The 8,795-nt window shown below is 43.2% G+C and overlaps 1 long non-coding RNA gene across 1 annotated transcript; it reads right to left on the bottom strand.

The window, feature by feature from the left end:
• Positions 1–355: 355 nt before the first annotated feature.
• LOC309541028 lies at positions 356–8,498 on the bottom strand. Its single transcript, XR_014223620.1, has 2 exons — positions 8,419–8,498; positions 356–721 (listed from the first exon to the last, which is right to left on the bottom strand). It is a non-coding gene; the product is annotated as an uncharacterized lncRNA (long non-coding RNA).
• Between the last annotated feature and the right edge of the window lie 297 nt (positions 8,499–8,795).

Here is an 8,795-nt window from a genome sequence, read left to right as displayed (position 1 = left end):
ATTTATTATTGGATATTATTTAGCAGAATGGATACTATGTTGATGTATTCATGGCAAGGCAGTTGCTTAAATAGGTTAGAGACAACCTATTACTTGCAGTGACTTCATTTGTCCACATTAATCCTTTATTACCTTTGGATTTCTCCTTTTCCCTTGTCATTTTCTGTACAATCAAGACTGTAAGAACCTGGGGTGGGGTTAAAGACTTGTCTTGATTAGGAAATTATGTGAAATGCCATGTGCACTGTGTACCCAAATAATAATCCTTTTGCAAACCACTTTGAGGTTTTTTTTACAATCAAGCGGTGTAAAGTTTAAGAAATAAAATAATAAATAACATGACAGGGGGAGGGTAGAGAAAGAGATGAAAGTGTATTTATTCCCTGTTGTTAAAGGTGAATGAGCTGAATCACATTTTGCCATTATAATGAGAAATCGGGGTGTGTGTGTGTTCCTACAGCTTAAAACTTGAAAATGATTCTGATTTTGGTGCAGACAGAATAAGAAATGGCTGGTTTTGAATGAGCTAAATGCTTGACAAGACATTTTGGCAGAGTGCAACACAGCTCTCCCTCTGTTCCCCTGGAGAGGACCTGGGTGGGCAAAGTCTTCGCCTAGGTCTGCTCAGGTGCCCCGCCCACCAGGAGCCCAGCTTGATGCCAATTGCTTCCCAACACCTTGTGGAATCTGTTGGTTCCTGGCATGCCTCCAGTGACATTCTCTGCAAGGAAGTGGGAAACTTAAAATGCAGCTATGTCATTTCCCCCCTCGATTTGGACTGAAGCTGTTTTCAGAGGAAATGTATCAAAACGCAGTATTTTATAACAAATTACAGGACAGATGTGGATTTTGGTGAATGTCACGTGTACACTGCTTCCAAAAGCGGTGGAGGGAGCACACTGGATGCAGAGTACATGTGTGTGTGCATGTGGATACACAGCCTCAGATTATCTTAACTTCAGTACAGTGGTACCTCGGGTTAAGTACTTAATTCATTCCGGAGGTCCGTTCTTAACCTGAAACTGTTCTTAACCTGAAGCACCACTTTAGCTAATGGGGCCTCCTGCTGCCGCTGCGCCACCGGAACACGATTTCTGTTCTCATCCTGAAGCAAAGTTCTTAACCTGAAGCACTATTTCTGGGTTAGCAGAGTCTGTAACCTGAAGCGTCTGTAACCTGAAGCGTATGTAACCCAAGGTACCACTGTATGTTTGCTGCATTCTTGCATTGCAGGGGGTTGGATTGGTTGATCTTCCAGCTCTATGATTCTGTGTACCTTCAGACTATGCCCTGAAGCCTTGAGCTAACATTTTCTGTAAGACAGACTACCCTAAGTGACATTTCCTTCTCCGATTTCATTGTCCTACAGAAAATCACCAGACCGGAAGTGCACAAGGTATGGTAGATAAGATTTCATAATGCTCAGACTTCATCACTTCTCTGAAGCCCTTACCAAATATTGAACGCCAGAAACTAGGATTATTACCAATTCTGCAACAAATTTTGCCATACAACACAGCAGCTTTGAATGTGTGCGTGTAAGCCAGTTCAAATCACACTTCAACCAGAAATACAGCCCTCTGGTGGATGACAATAGTACCTGACAATTGTTAGGTAGACAAAGCTGTTGTAAGGTTGACTAAGATAATATGCATGAACTGCTTTGAGCACTTGACGTGTGCTATCTGAAACATTTTCCACCATTTCTCGAAGACTGTCAACACTATTTGTTTGCACATGCAATATCATTTTTGCTTAGTGCATAGGAAGACTTCTATGAAGTGCGTCAAAGCCATTTGCTACATGAATTATGCAGTTCCTAGAGCCCTCTAAAAATAAACCACGAAAATGGGCATGAGAGGCTAGTTAGCAAGCAGTTCAGAGGGTGACCTCTTTTCCTGGTTCCTCCACATTCCATAACAATAAAAGCTCCTGATATGCTCAGTGTTAATATAAAATATCCTACAAGGCCACAGCCAAAGATTTGCCCAATTGTTTTGGTCGGCATATGAATGGTGTGAAAAGTTCTCTCCTCGATTTCCCCTCTCCTTTATACCACCTGGGCTGGGAAGCATCCACAGATCCCTAACCTCTGATCCAGCCATACTCCCCCAGAATCTTAGAATCACCAAATTGTAGAGTTGGCAGGGACCACAAAGATCATTTAGTTGAACCCCCTGCAATGAAGGAACCTTTTGCCCAGTGTGGGGCCTCAAACCCACAATCCCGAGATGAAGAGTCTCATGCTGTACCAACTGAGCTATTCCTCAGCTCTAGAAGCAAGAGAGTATTTCAGGAAGCCTTGCAGCATTCTTAAAATGTTGATCAACTACTGGAAATAGTAAAGCAGTCAACATACCCAAGCAACAGTGCAACCTCATGTTCATGCAGGTTCCACAGTGGGTTCTGCTGGCTAGGCTTAGCAAGAGACTGCAGGAAAGCTTTCAGCCTTAATATGAGCTCACCCCATTTCTAAATACAGGATAGCTAAGGGGTGCGACAGAATTGGATCAATGCTGCCTTTTTGTAGCTGTGTTTAAGATTAACCACCTGAAGTGCCTTAAACCAGCAGTTTATACAATCCCATCCATGCCTACTCAGAAATAAGTCCTATTGAATCCAATGGGGCGTATTCCCCAGTAAACGGATTGCAGCCTTAATCTTTTAGGATACACATTTTAAATCTGCTCAGTTCAAATATTAGGGCTAGTCACTCATACACGATTATCAAAAACATGAGATTAATATGGGATTGTCAGGATTCTGACAAGTACTTGCAAACTTCTGAAAATATTTCAGATTTACATGCATCCTGTAACCATTAGTGGAAAATTCCCCCAACCCCCCTTTTTAATCAGAATTGCAATGTTGTAAATAACAAACCCTTTGTGGTCCTTGAAAACCATGGGGGTGTACATTCCCCATTCTGATGAAGCTTACTTTGTATGAGTTGAGTTTCATTTGCATGCTCAGGAACCATAATTGAGGTTAGGAAGTGTCACAATAATAAAAAGGACATATTTTTTGTCTTTCAAGCCAAGCATGAACATTACACGTTTGGCCTTGGCTGAATACATTTAGATAACTCTGAACAATGGATGACTCATTCCTCTTTATGAATGAATTACTGCTTTTGTATTCCCGTAATCTATGCTTAAAGACTTACTGGCTTTCCATAAACTCTCAAGTTGTGTATGTATGTTATGTAATCTCTGCAGGAGGCCTTCTAAAGTGAAGTTGATTCTGTCAGGGCATGAAGCATAACATGTTACTTCCTTTTGCAGAAAGCCAAAGATGGCCAGAACTTTTAAAGAGCACCTTTAGAGGCACAATGGTGCTGGAGCATATTTTGGATCGCAATCCAGTTATTCATAGGAAGCTCAAATGTATCAGTGGTACACAACTTTCAACTCAGATATAGGAGGTGGCACTTTTGAATAGCCTTACAAAGAATAATTCTTTACCTCTCTGATTTAAAAAAGAGTTCAGATTTATAGTAGCCTACATTCTCATTTCAGCTAAATTGCACATGAATGTGGTGTTGTTGTTGAATGGTTTTTCTTTAAATGTAAAGGTTCATCATTGTTTCACTCCATGTGTATGTCTTTAAGGGGCCAGAGCAAGATAACGAGACCCAGCTTTACAGCTGTGAAACATAACAGGTGCTGCTGAGTTGTATTTGATTAAGGCGTGTCAGCATTTGGGTAGAGTATATAAGGAGCAGCACCTAGCTCTCCCATTACCCTGGGGGATGGGTTGGTGGTTGGGTCATGTTGGTTTGTTGATGTATTTAGTGTAAATGGAGTTTTTGTTTTTCTTATTAAAACCTTTAAGTTATTTTTGAGTCCTTTCTTTTTAATGCATGATCTCCCCAGCAAGCTCTCTGCAGCGTTACTATACTGCAAAAAGGCAACAGTTGTAAGAGTTTCAGAGGTGTTCTCTAAAAGCTTTTGTTTCCTGTAAAGGAAACCCAAACTGTTTATTTTTGGATGTAATATAACTGAGACCAGAGGCAATAACTGCACTCAATGCAATAGTCATCAAGAGAATTACCGTATTTTTCGCTCTATAACATGCACCCGACCATAACACGCACATAGTTTTTAGAGGAGGAAAACAAGAAAAAAAAATATTCTAAACGAAACCGTGGATGTATGATTTTTGTGGTTCATGCTGTGGCCACAGACACGCGATCTGACAGTGAGTTTGGGGTAGCCCAATGCAAAAATCCTGAGGATCCATGTGGATCCGTGCTTTGTAACCATGTTTTTGCACCACTGCGGCCCCAGGCAACAGTGGATGCGTGATTTTTTTGGTGCAAGCTGTAGCCATGGACATGCTATGTGATCTGATGGTGAATTTGGGGTGACCCAGTGCAAAAATCCTGAGGATCCATGTGGATCCGTGCTTTGTAACCATGTTTTAAGTAGGGAGGGAAGGAAAAGCACTCAAGGGACAAGGAACACGCATGGGGTGGGTGGAGAAGGATGCTGTTAATAATGCAGAAGAGGGGTATAAGAGGAGAAGGCTCCTCTCCTCTCCCGCTTTGCTCCTTTAAAGCAAGCAGGCTCTGCTTCTCTCCCTCCTCCCCAGCTCGCTGAAAAACTTTGCTGCTATTTAGCGAGCTGAGTGGGGAGGAAAAAGGGACAGAGACCCTGCTTGCTTTAAAGGAGCCAACTGGACAGAGCCAACTTACACAAGTGTAAGCGGCTCCTCTCCTCTCCCGCTTTGCTCCTTTAAAGAAGCAGGCTCTCTGTCCCTCTCTCCTCCCCACTGGCTCTTCTCCCGCTTTGCTGTTTCAAAGCGAGCCACAGAGGAGGGAAGGAAGGGGAACCATGGATCCTCTGCTCACGACTGCAGCAGATCCCCCCCCCCCCGTCATCCGTAGGCATTCACTCCATAACACGCACAGACATTTCCCCTTACTTTCTAGGAGGAAAAATGTGAGTGTTATGGTGCAAAAAATACGGTACTAGGAGATTCTTCTTCTGGCACTGCTTAGAAGGCCCCTCATCTAAATATTCATAAATTGTACCATTCAGATATTCTTTACCATATGTACATCACTTGATGACTCATGGGTGTCAACAGCCTCTATTTTAAAATACTGTGTTTGAGGGCAAGATGAAAGATCTACTGTGATGTTTGATCTGTGATGACCCTTTCACATGTACATGTCGTCACTTGTTGGTTCTACTCACTGAGTGATGAACAAGCAAATGTCAAATTGGGCATTTATCTGAACGTGCCTGAGGTCTGCTGCTACAACATGCCTTTCTCTCTGGGGGTAGGTCAGAAACTATTTTCTCCCAAGGAGCTGGAGGCAATTTACCTAGTTATTCCCTCCATTTTATCCTCACAACAACTCTGTGAAGTACGTTAGGTTGAAAGAGAGAGAGAGAAAAAATGGGTTGTAGTCAACTAAATCTTACTCAGAGCAGACCAAGTGAAATTAATGAAGCTAAGTTAGCCATGTCCATTAACCTCAGTGGGTCTACTCTATGTAGGGCTAGTGTTAAATATCATCTAGTGACTGGCCCAAGGTTACTCAGCAACCATAATGTTTGGTTGGGGATTTGAACTCGGGTCTCTGTCCAGTTCTATTCATCACACAGTATCTCAGTGTTAACAAATGAAGTACTAATCAGCAGTGTTGTGATAACTAGTTATTTGTATAGGCTTTGTGGGTACAGGGCTAAGTCAGCAGAGCGTGGGGAAGAAACATCTAATGATATTTTAATGCAAATATCCCTTTTGGTCTATGGGCACATTCGCAAACCATAGAAATGGAGAAAGGGAACCCTGTGGACACAATAGAAGGTCTCTGAGGGCAAATGTGCCACCCGTGGGGGCCATATTAGCCATCCTTGGGTTTTAACTCTGCTTTAGTGGAAGGATATACTTTTGTTACTCACCTTTAGCCTTCAGAATGGGCTGAGCTGTGACTGCATGCAGAGCCATCTTTCCCATAGGGCTTAGTGTTGCGTCGCATCAGGGCGCTGGCCTCTCAGGGGGACCCCAGCGAGTGGGGGAGCTGTGCGGCTTTGCCGGTGGCCTCCCCTTTCCCTGCACACCCACCAGCTGCACCCCGCCAACTATATGGCTGGTGGGTGTGCAGCTTCCTTCCCAAGCCTCCACGGAAGGAGAGCGATCCCCACAGAGGCTTAGGCTAGAAGCTGCGCCCCGCCAACCATATGGCTGGCGGGTGCGCAGCTTCCCTTCCAAGCCAAGCCTCTGCGGGGATTACTATCCTGCAGTGGCATGGGGGAGAGTTGCGCCCCCCGATGGCTGGCAGTGCGCAGCTTTACCCCCCCATCCATGGTAATTTGGGGGCGCTGGGCGGATATTTGCACCCCGGTGCTACATCTGCTAAAGACAGCGCTGACTGCATGATAGCATTGGTCTTGTGGAAGTCATTGTGGTAAGCAACACTTCTCCCTACCCTGCAGCTCAAGAGAATTATGCAAGGACAGGTTATACTGTTGTGAGTACAGTGGTACCTTAGGTTAAGTACTTACCGTATTTTTTTCTCTATAAGACTCACTTTTCCCCTCCTAAAAAGTAAGGGGAAATGTGTGTGCGTCTTATGGAGCGAATGCAGGCTGCACAGCAATCCCAGAAGCCAGAACAGCAAGAGGGATTGCTGCTTTCACTGCGCAGCGATCCCTCTTGCTGTTCTGGCTTCTGAGATTCAGATTTTTTTTTTCTTGTTTTCCTCCAAAAACTAGGTGCGTCTCGTGGTCTGGTGCGTCTAATAGAGCGAAAAATACAGTAATTCGTTCTGGAGGTCCATTCTTAACCTGAAACTGTTCTTAACCTGAAGCATCACTTTAGCTAATGGGGCCTCCCACTGCTGCCGCGCCGCCAGAGCATGATTTCTGTTCTCATCCTGAAGCAAAGTTCTTAACCCGAGGTACTATTTCTGGGTTAGCGGAGTCTGTAACCTGAAGCGTGTATAACCCGAGGTAACACTGTAGTTTACTTGAAAAGAAGGCAAAAAAAGAAACCTGGGAATTAAACTTCATCCAGGGAGGGCCACTTTCTGCCTTGCTGTCCCCCAACAGATGCCCATGTGTGGAACTCAGGGCTGAGCCTACCAATAAGCAGAGTGATGGGGCACCTCAGAAAGCAGATGCTGGGGTCTGGGGGAAACCTGAAAGGTATTGGAAGTTGGAGCTGTGTGTGCCACATGGCCTGCCCATAAGCTAGCTGTCTGTCCCCAGATGCAGTGGAAGATGGTGTCATTGTGCCAGTGCTGAAATAAGTTCCAATTGCAAGTGCAGTCAGTTTCTGTACATATAATGGGGGAGATGGCACTTGTCTCTTGCTGCTTGCAGCAAGGTACTGTATCTTGGAATGGGCCCTTGTTGCCTTAACAATTGCATGTGCTTAAGGCTTCTAAATTTTAAATGTCATTTCTTAAATGACTGGTAGAAGATCTGAATTGGATTTTTATAGCGGAAATACACAGATGTCATGCTGACCATAGCAAATTAGTGTTCCTTAGCAACACCATGCGTGATGGCTTTTGCTTTTCTACTCATGTTGGACCATGGGAAGAAGGTTTGGACAAGCTCTTAGAAGAGAACCAGATGCTACGGAATCTAGTTTTAAAGGGATGGCGGCTTGAAAGAAAAGTAGTGCATTTTCCTAACGGCTATATTTACAGAATTGTGTGGGCACTCCAGGACACTGGAATTAATGAGCCTGATTCAATTGTGCTCATTAAAGATTTTAAAGTTAAAAGTACTCTTGTTGTTGAATTGCTAACACCATTATCTGTTCTTCCTTCTATGTCTAGTGTGAAGAGCGATTTTATTCAGGACTAGCTAAATAATATTGCTTAGATTTGATGCTATGTACAAATCTGTAGCGCAGCAACACATCATTAAATACTGAGGAGTTTTTTTAAAACAAACAAACAAAACACACCAACATGAAGATGGCTTAGTAAGGTTGTAATTTGCAGTCAAAATCTACCAAATCCCTTTGTATCCAGAGAAAAGTTCAACCTGACACTCTCGCATAAAACAGGAAGACAGTTCATTGTTCAGATTTCTTATTTCATTTGGCTGGTTTCGTATTAATGTAACCCTGTACATGTCTACCCAGTAGTATGTTTCATTGAGTTTACTAGGGCTTACTTCCAAGTAAGTATAGGATTCCAAATTCAACCACCATACTGTCTGCTTGCACTCTTTTGGCCAAAGTTTGTGTTCCTTTTTGTTCTCTTCCTTTGGACAAGACTATAATTTTTTGAAGGAAGCCTTCTTGCCTCTATTACTGTAGTTTATTTGACTCTGCTTATTAACCATGCTAGTGCCCTTTCGGTCCACATGGTGCCTTTCCTGATCTCTAGCATACACACCAGTTTCTAATACAGTGCTTTTAAACATTAAGTCCAAAGACTAAACTTACCCAACTGTGCCTGGGGTGGCGGGGAGGTACTACTCAATTTGCTTTGGGCTGTGCCTGGATCTAGATGTATCAATTTTCCTAAAGGAAGAAAATCTTTTATGTAGTTCATTATCATTATCATTAATTAAATTTCTGTACTGCCATTCATCCAAAGATCACAGGGCAGTTAACAATATAAAAACACAAAAATACATACCATAACAACAAAAAATAACAATACCACCACCCCACAGTTTTAAAGGCCATAGATTGTTTCATTAGCCAAAGGCCTGGGAGAAGAGGAATGTTTTTGCCTGCTGCCTAAAGGGATGTAAGGAAAGTGCCAGGCAAGCATTTATTGCTACTTGTGGGAAAACTACAATGTGGTCTGCATGATG

The sequence above is a fragment of the Podarcis vaucheri genome (assembly GCF_965113315.1).
Source record: "Podarcis vaucheri genome assembly, chromosome: 9".
In the NCBI taxonomy this organism is placed as follows: Eukaryota; Metazoa; Chordata; class Lepidosauria; order Squamata; family Lacertidae; genus Podarcis; species Podarcis vaucheri.
This window is presented reverse-complemented; position numbering and strand designations above follow the sequence as displayed.